Raw genomic sequence first — 13,678 nt, forward strand, 5'->3', positions numbered from 1 at the left:
AGCAAGGAGGGACTCGTTCGCAAAATCTGTCCAAGCTTGCCCAGAAAATATGGATATGGGCACTCAGACGGAACATCTTCCTGTCATCACAACATGTTCCAGGGGAGCTCAATTCCCTAGCGGATGCTCTGAGCAGAGACTCCCTCCCAGAGGAACACGAATGGGTTCTACACAGAGAGGTCGTAGAAGATATCTTCTCTCAGTGGGGTTTCCCCACTATAGACTTATTCGCCACAAGCGAAAACAGACAATGCCCAGGATTTGCATCCAGGTTCCCCCAAACAGACTCCCAGGGGGAACGCCCTGTGGATGAACTGGTCAGGGATGTTTGCGTACGCTTTTCCACCAACTCCTCTCATCAGGAAGGTGGTGAACAAGATGAACAGAGTCGATGACGCTCGTCCTAGTTGCTCCCATGTGGGCAAGACAACCGTGGTTCCCACACCAATGCAGGATGGCAGTGTGGGAGCCCGTCAAACTTCCGGCCTGGTACAACCTACTGTCCCAGCACCAAGGTCAAACAGTGCATCAGCAACCCAACTCAATGAACCTGGCAGCATGGCTCCTGAGGTCATAGAGTTTGGACATCTCAATTTACCACAGAGGTGTATGGACATCCTAAAGGAATCTAGGAAACCAAACACAAGGCACTGTTACTTTGACAAGTGGAAGAGATTTGTTATCTGGTGCCAGAGTAGACAAATCAACCCAGTTGATTGCACTCCTTCCACTATTGTGACATACATGCTCCACCTGCTAGATGCAGGATTGGTTTTTAACTCACTGAAAGTACCCCTGGCAGCCCTGTCGGTATACACCACTTCCCATGACAAGGTCTTGTGGTGGAAAGTACCAGTAGTTAAAGCCTTCATGGAAGGAGTAAAGAGACTTCACCCTCCTATTTCAAACCCACCACCAGGGTGGGACCTTAATGTGGTGCTATCTAAGCTCATGGGGCCCCCTTTCGAGCCCATGCATAAAAGCAGTCTCAAACACCTGACTTATAAAACGGCCTTCTTAGTAGCAATTACTTCTATAAGAAGGGTCAGTGAAATTCAGGCTCTGTCAGTGCAGGATCCCTTCTTTACTGTCCATAAAGACAAACTGGTTTTACGCACACACCTTAGGTTCTCACCTAAGTTTATATCTAAATTCCACATAAACCAGTCCATCGAGCTTCCGGCTTTCTTCCAGGACCCTCAAAGCTCGGCTGAGGTGAAACTACACACCCTAGATGTGCGTAGGGCGGTCCTCTACTATGTAAATAAAACCAGACCGCTAAGGAAAACAGATCAACTGTTTGTCTCCGTAGCTACAGGCAGAGAGGGGGATCGCGTCTCTAAAGGTGCCATCTTGAAGTGGATTATTAACTGTATCCAGCTGTGTTACTCACTCTCTGAAAGAACTCTGCCTTTCATGCAGAGAGCCCACTCTACTAGAGGCATTGGTGCCACTCTGGCTTTCATTGCAAATGTACCCCTTGACACCATTTGCAAAGCAGCTACTTGGAGCTCTATTCACACTTTTATTCAGCATTACTGCATTGACACCCATTCCAAGGCAGATACACAAGTGGGACAAGCGGTTCTAAGACACTTATTTGCTCATGACCCTTCTCACATCCCACCTCCTTCTTCAGGTACTGCTCGCTAATCTATGCACAGCATGTGATCTAAGCAGATTCCACAAGCCTCAGAAGGGATACATTACCCACTGTAATCGTATTTCTGATGCTTGTATCTGCTTAGATTCACATGCGACCCACCCTTCCTCCCCTCTGAGAGAAGGCACATGGTTGCTTGTAGTCTTACCTTTCTATCTATCTGCTTGGATTATCTGTACTCACGCTACTCCTCATGCTACCTCATGTCAGAAAAAATACAATCTGAGGATCCTAGACGCGTGAGGGATCTTGGGTACAGTGGACGTCACACTAGGGATAGTATTACTGGCACGCCCTGTGTCGACGCCCATTTTCGAGTTTCGAAAAATAAACTGTAATACTCCGCAGCTTCCACTAGATGTCGGCCTATGCACAGCATGTGAATCTAAGCAGATACAAGCATCATAAATACGATTACGTTGAGTAATGTATCCATATATATATATGTATATATATATATATATGGTGTGGTAAGGAGTTAAAACTGGTGGCGAGGGGGGTTAGGGTAGGGTTAAAAGCATAGGGAAACAGGGGAGTTGGGGGGGACCCGCAAACAAAAATCCATATTTTTTCGTTATAAATATTTCATTAAAAAAATCATTCTCTGAAAAAGTTTTCGAAAAAAATCACATAGAACCTTAATATTGGCTTTGGGCGGGGCGATACCATAGTGTCTTCCATCTGTTTGGTCGACCAGTGCATGATGAATTCTATTAAGGTAGTTACAGAATAGTAAACATTTGGCACCTTTATGCATTACAAATAGGGATTAATATCAGATTGCATGCAGAGTACAATAACCCTAAATAAAGTAGACAATCTGTTATCAGTACCTTTCAGTATGGTAATATGGTTGTGATGTGCATGGTTACGATGTGGTGTGTATTTGGCTATGCCAGTTTCTAGTGCAAGTCCGGCTGCATGGCATTATTAACTCATATAAGGCTCAGTGGAGTTGGGCTTGGAATGTCTGTGGAGTCTTGGTGGCCAGTGAGATGGAAGTTCAAGGCCTATTGACTAAATAGTGAGGACCATGCATTTGTGCACTGGCAGAGCATCACTTGCCAAAGTGTGAAGTAAACTAGCATTGGATAATATAGCCTAATAGGGTGTACATTATATTAGCACCCTGTGGTGGAGGTGGTGAGGGTCGAGGGATTTTCATCCAATCAGGAACCTTGGAAGGTGGGCTCTTATCTCATGATATTGCCCATGTTCTGAGCCTCCTCCAAAGCTGGAGGCTGCCATTGTCTGGTAAGCCCAAAGTTCCCACATCGCCTCACCATTTCCACCTCTCTACCTAAGCCCCACTTACTGCGGCCACCATGTCCCTCGCTGGTCCCAGAACACTCGCTGTTTCTGGGCCATCCTCTCTTTGGCAATGTATGCAATGGAAAGGGAAAAGCGAGTACATGTAGCTCCCTTTGCCCTACATCCAGTGTGACCATTTTGGTCTGTAGTTTTTCTTTAAGTGGAGAAATGGCAAACTCCCATTTTCCCTACTTGAAAGAAAAAACCATCACCCAGCAAAGCATGCCGGGGTGCTTATAGCAATAAACTCCACCGTGTGCAGGCTTACCAGGCCTGGTAATGGTGTGAGTCTCACATTAAGGTCCCCACTTCTATCGGGCCCGTAACTCGTGCCCAACGCTATTACCTGACCCAGTAATGCCCGCCCATGTTGGAGTTTGCTTAATTAGAACCCAGGGGTGTGGGGCGGGGGGCAGTCAGCCTTCTAGCCAGGCAGGGAGGGCCGAGCAGTCTCCCAGCCAATCAGAGAGCTTCAAACATGTGCTTTACCTCATGCGAAATCCTGCATTTCGAGTCCCCTGGGCAGCAAAGGGCTGCCATTTTCCAAGCCTGGAATAAGGTAAGACCTCCCTGGCACAGTCCCCCACCGCCTCCCAAATTCCACCCGCCTCTTTACTCTACCCCATTTAGCTTAAGCTGCCTAGTTCCTCGCTGGTGCCTGGAACACTCTTGTGTTTCGGCGCTTCTGCGTTGTGGCTATGGCCATCATGGAAAGGCTCGGGTATTACATGGCCCGGTAAAGCCCCACATGTTGGAGTTTATTGCTTGATTGTAACTTTTGCAGTGTCCAGGGAGCTTTCTCGTTGGACACTTCACGGGCAATACAAACTGAAGATTGTTCTGAATGCTACATTCCAAGGCTACTGGCATCGAGGAGCGTACAAGCAGCCAACTCCTTGCGACTGCTTAGGTAGATTTTCGTACTAATAACATATATATATATATATATATTTGTCTGACTGATATTCAGCATGGTGCACGGCTAATGACCTCTGTCTTAATGCCAGTAAAACCGAGATCCTTCTCATTGGGACCCCTGCTCCTCTCCCACTCTCTGGCCACCCTCCTTGTGTCCCCTCCCATCACCATCTTGTCAGGCTAAAAATCTTGGTGTCATCTTTGACCCCTCTCTCTCCTTCGACCCCTCACATCACGGTCCTTGCCAAGAAGGACCACTTTTAGCTTCACCTCCTCAGAGGCATTCTCCCCTTCCTTACCTCACCCCAGAAACTCAATGGCCCTCATTACGAATCTTCCGGTAACTCACTGGTGCTACCCACGGATTACTGGCAGACTCGCCTTACCGTTAATGGCACCCAATATCCTGGTGTTTCCCAGATTTCATGGGTGCCGGCAACAGTGGTACGTTTCCATTCCATGGAGTCCAGCAGGATTCCATGGAATGGGTTTGCCTCTATCACCGGCACCGGTAGTAATGGTGCCGGTGATGGGGGCAATTCCATGGACCAGCTTACTCGTAATGAGGGCCAATGTATACAGAACTCTGGTTCTCTCTAGGCTGGACTACTGCAACAGCCTCTTCCACAACCTGCCTCTTTCTTCTCTTCGCCCCCTTCAACTAATCCAGAATAGGACTGCAAGACTTATCCTTGGCCTCAAGCCCAAGGCCTGCATCTCTCCAACCCTTAAATTCCTCAATTGGCTCCCGGTGGCTTCAAGAATCAAAGTCAAGACCCTCTGCATCATCCACGAGGCTTTCTGGGACCCCGCTACATTCAATGCTCTCTCCCTAAATATCTCCCTGCTAGAGCCCTTAGTTCCGCTAGCTCCAACTCTCTGCAGATCATACGTTTTTTCAAGCAGAGAATGTGGGGTAGATCTCTCTCTCTCTTCGGCATGTGCCTCCCTCTGGAATGGCCTCCCTGCCCCTCTGATATGAGCTGGCCCTCCTTACGTTCCAGAAGTTTCTCAAGACCCTGCTTTTCTCTACCTCCTTCCCTGCCTTGTCCATGCCGGCCTGGTCCCCTATGAGTCATACAGATCACCAGGCCCTCCTTGACCAGTCTATACCATCACCCCCCCAAGTTTCCTCCCCTACCCCCAAGACCAGTACTGCCCTTCCGGGCCCCCTTCCCTGACTAGCCTGGTGGGTTGGACATCCCTCCAGAGTGTGGTTCACCCCTGTCCTCACACTTAGATGGTGATCCAGCACTTGCCTAGTCCCTTTCTTCCTTTTCCCCCACCCCCTGCTTTGTATGCCCCTGACCCTCACTTACCTCCCACTGCCCCCCAAACATTCCCTCTGCACATCTTCTGACTGCACTTGAGAATGCCTAGTAGGACCATTATTGTTCTTTATTTCCCTTGCGCCTGTCCCCCTTTTGTCTTGTGGTGCCTGTAAACACCTTTTGGCTGTATATTGCGCCTCATTAATATTCAATTAATAAAATACACACACTCTACTCCTCCGGATGATGGACCTGTAAACCTCATTAAAAACCACCCTCACTGTGCTCTGGCCTTTCCTGTTTGTGGCCCCTGGACCGGGTGCATTGTAATTATGTATGAGGGAGGCTTGCGCCAATTTCTTAGTTATGGTTATGTGCATAATTTCAGCACCAGTATATTCTAATAAAAATTACACATAATGTTTGCAGTGGTTAAGATAGGAAGAAACCTTTGAATGTTGCAGAGCGACATTTATACCATGTACACAATTAACCTACGTGGTCTTAATAATTTTACAATACGTTACCCATTTTTTCAGAGTCAGCTGAAGGCAGCGACTAGTGCAAGGTGCAGGACCATGTAACTATGGTGCCTATGTAATAGCAGGTAATAGGTTCATCATTTTGGCGACCTCTTACACCTGGCAGCATCTACTAGATACTTAGTCATTCTCAATGTAGTAATGTAAATTTGTATTTTATTACACAGGTACAATTTTTGCAAATGTGCGTGCTGATTTTTGCAATTAGCTTTTTTTTTATCACTTCTTATGGCATTGCGTGGTAAGTATTTCTGTATTGCAGCTGAGTTTTTTGATTGGAGTTATTTCCGCCACGCAACACGAAGAACAGTCTGTTTACTCATAATAAAAGGATTACAGACACTGCCAATAAATGTACGCTTCTCATGTAATCAATTGATACCCAGATGCTTGATAATATGATCTGCTTGTTTAGCAAATGCATCCGGAGAAAATGACGGATTAATTGACTGATGGCTAAAGTTTCTTTAAGATATAATGCTTTATCCAGTTTGATTTGATTTGCGTGAAATAACTTTCTCTAATAAACAATTTGCTCAGAGGCAATAGAAGAAATGAATGGCTATCAAACCAAACTTAATTAGTGTGTGCAAGATTGGTATTACTTGGGGAGTCTTCATTTTAATAGTGGAGGGCTGGATGCTAAGAGTTTGTTTCATTATTTTTTCCAGTACAAACACTATTGTGTAACTACCTATGGAATAATAAAATGTGAATTCATTTTAATAAATGTTTGTAAAGTGAATTAGCTAATTATGCTGGTCTAAAAATGATTCCTTTAATTATTCTGGATATTTAACTGTTGCTTCCATTTTATTGTTGTTCGTCTGTAAATTTGATTTGCATTCTCGCTGCCAAGCTAATTATAATATGCAGCATGATTTAAGACGCCATTGGAACAGTTCGGGATAGCATCATTATATTTTTCTGTATAATCCGTATCTACATATAAAGATCCATCGTTTTTCTGTATATGTTTTTCACCTTCTCAAATATTGTGATGCTGGCATGGGTGAGCTAGGCCCTAAACGCAGTAACTGTCCTTCACAGTGCACATTCTACATTAGAATATACACATACAGTGACCACAGATGCCAAATACCTGAACTCAGTAGTCGATAAAATATTACACTTCGATTGGATTAAAAAAGGGCCTAGCTTTGGGTATTGGCGCACCAGGTAGAGTGCGAAGTAACGAAGAATAACACCTTTTGAGTTACATTGACTTCACTTGCCACCAAATTGTCAAGCCCTACTATAGCTGGCTGGGGTGTTGTATACTGGGAACTTGTCTTCAATACGGTTGTTCCACATCCCAAAACTAGGCATACTTCCCTAACGTGTGCTAATTGTCTCAGCCCTGTGTAGCCTAGGGTCCACCCTCCCCGGGAATCCACTTTCCGGGCCTAACCAAAGTTAGTGAAATTGTTGTAACTAATCGGTTACTGCTCTAACCGTTGCTAGTTGCAGAAAAAAACAGAATTACCATTGATCCCACTGCACCATCAGGGGAGTGGTGTCAAGGTGGTCGTCCCTGCTTTGTTAGGTACCTGTGGTTCTTGAGCCTGTGGCTCCGGAAACCTCTAATCCGGTCGTGTTTCCTGTCTAGGCAATAATAAGATGCAGAGGGTCAACCCAGGAATTCCCCAATAGGTGTAACTTGGGTCAGACCTGGGCCGACTCCCCACACCACAGCCCTACTTCCTCTGATTTACGTGGTGTAGGAACAGTGCCAAAGCACCGGCAGAGGACGCTGCAGGGATGCTAACAGGCGGGCGGGCAGACTTGACAGGAAGATCTCAGGACTAGGCAGAGGACCAGAACAGAGACAAGGACCCAGTTGGAACACAGGCAGCACAAGGAAGAAGGGAACCAAAGGACGAAGGTAGCAAGGAGGGGCAGGGCAAGGAACCGGACTAAGGAGGTAGATGGGAGGCAGGCAGAGGGAGGACCCATAACTAGGAGAAAAATCATGGCTTGGCAAGGAGAGGCCGACCAAGAAAGGCAGGAGGACTGTATACCAACTGATACTGTAAATAGGGCCAGGCAGAAGGAGCTTTAAGATGCACCGACCAAAGAGGAAAGGCAGTCGTTATAGGTCTGCAAGGCAGCCTGCGTTCTAAGAAACTCTGGATGTGTCGCGTGCAGGATTGGGCGGACACCAAGGCACCAGGCCTACAGGAACCACCGGGAGTGACCCCCAATGCCAGTAAGTGGACCGGTCTGCGGGGGTCTCAGCAGGTGGCAAGCCTGGGCGTTGCAGGTGAGTGTGGGTGGTTAAGTGTCCTTGTCTAATCAGAGTTGGAATTAAATGGGTTTCCTGCTGCCATTAAAGTCAAGTACCACCATCCTGCCACTATCTAGGTGATATCAGTCAATTGCTAAAACAGGATGCTTGATTGACCACTCTACTTAACCTTTGCGATGGTGGGTGGGGCACCTATTTGTGGGACTATATAAACGTTTTTTGTGCTCGTTTTCCTTTGTCGACAACTTACTTTTTGGGGTGTGGTAGACCTATTCGTAGGATTGTATTAAAGATTTGTGCTTGTTTTCATTTGTCTTAAGGATTATGCAAACATAATTTGAAATTCTCTTTGTGAAGTAGTCCACAATTGTATAATTAGGTTAGTAAAATGTTTGTGAGGTGGCGTGTTTTTTTTTTTAGGTCACAAACCTCAGTGGCAAAAACAACAAGAATTACAATTCCATGGTAACCAAAAATAATAACTGGACATCAACCTCACAGCAGTGTGGAACAACATCTTTTAAGAGACAGTAGGGTACTTTAAAATATGCACATCTCGTGTGGGTAGCATAAAGGGGGTGCGTCTGAGTTCAAGTGGGATGTCCTCAATTATATGAGCCAAAATGGTGACCGGGTACGGCACCTGTATGTTATCTCGTCTAATCATCAGAGGTAGTTTGAGAAGTCATAATAGTACCTCATGGAGGCATATCATCAGATGGGCAGGACATTGCCTGTAGATGCGTGTTCTATGCCTCAACTTTAGTGGTGGATTCCCTAAGGCCTGCCTTCATGGCTCTGTGCCATGTTACAGTTTCAGCTATAATCCATATTTTCAAGTCTTTTCCCCCATAGCAGGTAGCTCCGACACCCACCTGCTTCCATGCCATGTCAATTCTCTGTTTTGTAAGGACACATGTCGGATCCATTAATTTAACCACATGCCTAATTTTAATTGGGCGGGAGTAGACACCCAACAAGCATTCCATCGGGGACCAATGATTTCTGCATATACCCACATTCTCAAACAAAAAGTTAATTTGTTTCCAGAAAGCCTGTACTCTTGGGCATTCCTAGGCTATAAGCATGATATGAACAAGGACACTACCTACCATGGGCAATTGTGCTGCGCCTGTTGATCAAATGTAGCAATTCTGCTGGGGGTCATATATGTTCCATACAGTACATTTAGCTATATCAGCCTAAATCTAGCATTCCTGGAAACTTGCTTAACATAAATCAAGGCATTCTACCATTGATTATCTTCCTGTGCCTGACTAAAGTCTAACTCCCAAGCCAGCCTATTTTTGACCACCTAGTGGATGCAGCAAACAGCAGGCACCCATACAGCCGTGATACAGGTCTCCGGCCATCTTCAAGTTTGTACAGCAACATCAACATTGTGTTAGTCTCTTGCTCCTCTGGCCAGTTATGCCATTTATTCCTCGCAATCTTGCTAACCCTAGAGTACTTCAGAAATTGACCCTTTTGCTATCCCTCTTTATCCACCATACCTGCATATTCCCTAAATACTCTTTGTACAAGTGACACCAGGAGGAGATTCCCACTTCCTCTGATTTTCTGGCGATGATAAGATCATTATCCAGACATGTGTCAACTGTTAAGAGCACATACCAAGAATATACATTTTGTAGTTTAAAAATTTTCAACGTTATAGTGCATATCTGCCTTGCCAGCCTTAGCATATGAGGTCAATCCCCTTTACGTTTCTTTGTGATCCACAAGGCGGCCTTAATCACAGTCAGTTTTATGGTATCTGAGAGCAGTGCTTTTGTACATATTCTCTGCCATGTGCGAAATATTTATATCTAAGTATCTGAAGATATGTGCCTACCATTGAAATCCCAAATCCGGTAAATCCTGGGATCATAAGCATGCATCTTAGCCAAAGGGAATATTCATGATTTCTCCCTGCAAAATGAAATGCCTGAGATTTTGCCATCCTGGGATTTCGTCCTTTCAATGTTGTATTGCAATCAGCGAAGGTTCATGAAGGTATTTCTACTTGGAACAAATCCGGCCTGATCTTCGTGTGTCCGAGAGCCAATGCCGTGAGGCTGAGGCTCTTAACGTCTTGATTTAACATTGAGAGAGGTCTACAGGATTCGCATTGGGCCTGGTCCTTTTCCGGCTTACCTACTGGGGCTATCATCGATTCGACCATTTTATTCGGTAAATGGACAGATTTATATGCCTCCTCGAATACCTTATGCGTAACGGGGGCCAAAGTATTCCCATATTCTTTATAAAATTCTGATGGCAGTCTCTCTCCACCCAGAGTTTTCCCAGACTTCAGGGACAAGATCACTCACTGTATTTCCTCTACAGTTGCCGGCTCATCCAGGGTACACACCTGTTCAGTGGTGAGCTGTGGCAGCTTTATGTGAGAGAGTGTATAATCCACCTTGTCCATGTCCACTGCCCTCCTATGTCCGTACAAGTTGCTATAATAGGTGCATAAGGCGTCATTTATCATCACCAGGGAACACCAGCTAGCCCCACATTTATCTCTGACCACACTAGCAGTCTCCCTGATTTATTGTGCATTCTAGCAACATACACTTTGTAACCATATTTCCTAAATCTCTCCCATGCCATGGTACACTGCACTCGGAGGTTCAGTAACTCTGAACCTGCTTCACACCTGGACAGAATTGTGAATGTCTTCATCTCCCTTACTTGGATAGAACTATGAATGGCAACATGTGCCACACCAGGTTGAAATCGTGAACATTGGCCTGTGTCACATCTAGATAGAGATGTGATTGTTGGCATGTCCCACACCTGGACAGAATTGTGAATGTCAGCATGTCCCACACTTGGATGGACTTGTGGATGGAAGCGTATGCCTCACTTAGATGAAGTCCCAAACATTAGCCTGAGTCACATCTGAATGTGAAATGCAAATGTTAGCATGTCCCACACTTGGGTGGAGTTGTGAACGTTAGCATGAATTGCATCTACATAGAAATGCGGATATAAATGTTAACATGTCCCACACGTGTGTTACTGTGTACCCTGCCTTCCTGTTCCACATGGTGTTGCTATATATCTCCATGCCCCCCTCCTGTCGCTGCGTTCTCTGCCATCCTGTTCTCGTACCTGGTCTCGGGCGCTTTAAAGATAACCATCATATCACATGAATATGCTTACTCTCTACTGTACACCATCACACAACTAGAACACAGCTATACCCCTGGCAAATTCGGACTAGCTCTTCACATATGAATACTACCCCATGAACACCTCATCAACCTAATAAAACGCTGCTAGCCGATGACATTCCGCCTAGTTGCTCACATAATGCTTCCTTCAGGCCTAACACAGACAGAACCCAATCTGGGTGTCCACCCACCAGACTACACACATCTAACTGATATCTACAGCTCCACCCCTAACGCAGGCAACCGCTACCATCAGGCAATTACATCAGCTGCACACATATCCGGTGCACCCACGCACCCTACAAAACTATCTCTCTACTGACCAGAACTGCGGTTCCCGAGGGCGTTCTACCTGCCAGTGCTTTGAGATAATATCAATGATATATAGAGCGCTATATAAATGCCAAGTAACAAAACGCAACATAACAGAAGGATACAGGATCCCACTACCCTCTAGAGTGTGATATGGGTTTCCAGCATCTCCAGTTCCACCCTTAAAGATTTCCTAATACTCCCTGCTTTGGCAATTGTCTCTCCTCTTACTACAACCTTGAGTGTTTCCCACACTGTCCCTCATATATCCACACTTCCCACATTTCTCTCCAAAAAATCTGCTTCGAACATCCTCAATGCCGCCTCTAAAATAGCTATCTGATAACGCCTCTGCAGACATTTGCCATGTCGGTATCAGTGACGGGACTCCAGCTTGGAGCCCAATGTACTATTAATGGGGAAAGATTTGATATTGACCGGCCTGTATATGTTGCTTCCGTAAATTCACCCAGATGCTCTTTCCCAACAATCAATCAATTCTGCATAGTATGAGTAGCACCAGCTGTCGCCATTGAGAATCCACCATACATCCACAAGAGATAAATCGTCTGATATAGCATTAAGTGTTACCGAGGCGGGTGACAGTCTTGTTTGTTTGGAATCAGACCTATCCTTCGTTGGGTCTAAAGTACAGTTAATGTCGCCTCCCCCAGACCTAAAGCGTATCTCGCAAGTGTGCAAAGCTCCTGCATAAGGATCACAGATTTGCAGACGTCGCATGGTTGGGGGTATAAGAGTTCGCAACATAGATCTTTGTGTCCAACGTAACTATGGACTACAGCTAGCCTACCTTCCTAATCTGTTTCATTGTCAATTATTTGGAAGGGGATGTCGTCATCTATCCATATCGGGACCCCCACTTGCATACTTTCAGTAAGTGGCGCCATAGCCAACCACCCTCTCCATCTAGCCATCACTTTCCCTTGCTCTTCTACTGTTAGATGAGTTTCCTGCAAGAGTGCAATCGATATTTTCTTTCCTGTGTAAGACCCAATTCTATTCTGCCTAATATGCAAATTCATCCCCCTGACATTTCATATCAATACCTTGAGCAGTGCCATCTCACTCATACAGTATCACAACTCCCAGCACTACTGCACTTGCAGACTCAAGGCAGTGCAATCTCCCTGCTCGAGGCTCAGCATTCCCCCACACACAATCCACTTCTAATGCAATGGCAACCCCCCTTCTCCATACTCCTGATCCCCCCCAAAGCTCTGGTCATGGCTTCACTCCGTCTCAATAATGCCCATAGACAAACTAAACAAACATAAACAAACAAACCAGAACAAATTACATATGCCAGAAACGTCATGGCGACAACTAGGCTCAACAGCACTGTGCTGTTCGTGCCAACCTGCCTCTACAAGGTGAAGCATCGCCATAGGGACAGCAGGCTGTGGGTACCAATACCATATTGATCCCTTCTTAGTGTTTGACCCGCTGGGATTTCTGGACAAGTCCTCTGCCATGAAGGTCAGTGTGTCTTTCCTGCTATAGGTCAAGGTAGCATTGGTCAGTGTATGTTGCAGGAAGTTCCGGATATCTTCTTGGGTTTTTCATTGGTATCTCCTTCATGGTTGTCCAACAGACCATCATGGCCCATCCAGTTATTTGCATCATCCGCATTACCAAAGAAGATGGCCCTCCCCTTGTAGAAAACGTGTAGTCTGGGAATATTACAAGCTTCAGGTTACCACGACATATAGAACCCCCTTCTCTGGCGTGCTGGAGGATCACTTCTCTGTCTCTAAAATTGAGGACACATGCTATGATAGGTCTCGGGTTAGCGCCATGCGGCGGTCTTCACTGTAAGGAACTATGCACCCTCTGAATTGTAAAACCGTCGGACAGCTCCCCTGGGCCTTTTCCTTGCAGGAGCATGTTTTCTATATATGTGGTCGTATTGCTTCCTTCGTGGCCCTACGGTAGGCCTAGCACTCAGATGTTATAACGTCTGGATCATCCTTTCTGAGTCTTCCGCATGCAATTCTAGGGAAGCATCTCAAAGCTCCAGTTCAGGCACAATGGTCTCCAAGTGGTTAGCAACAGTCACATTCTCAGCAAGCCGTGTCTCGTTGGTCATCACTCGATCTGACAGTGAGCGTTCATCTTGGCGCAGCAAATTGGCATCCACTTTGACTTCATCAATTTTGCCCTCAAGTGAATTACGGAATGCCGCCATCGCTGCCAGGATCTTGTGTGCA

At 45.8% G+C, this 13,678-nt stretch overlaps 1 protein-coding gene across 1 annotated transcript in view; it reads left to right on the forward strand.

Annotated features, from left to right (window-relative positions):
- Positions 1 to 13,678, forward strand: part of RANBP17 (RAN binding protein 17) — a 2,111,817-nt gene that overhangs the window by 977,085 nt on the left and 1,121,054 nt on the right. The gene's annotated exons all lie outside the window — the stretch shown is intronic.

Source organism: Ambystoma mexicanum, chromosome 3q (genome assembly GCF_040938575.1).
Source record: "Ambystoma mexicanum isolate Mex_15411 chromosome 3q, UKY_AmexF1_1, whole genome shotgun sequence".
Lineage (NCBI taxonomy): Eukaryota > Metazoa > Chordata > Amphibia > Caudata > Ambystomatidae > Ambystoma > Ambystoma mexicanum.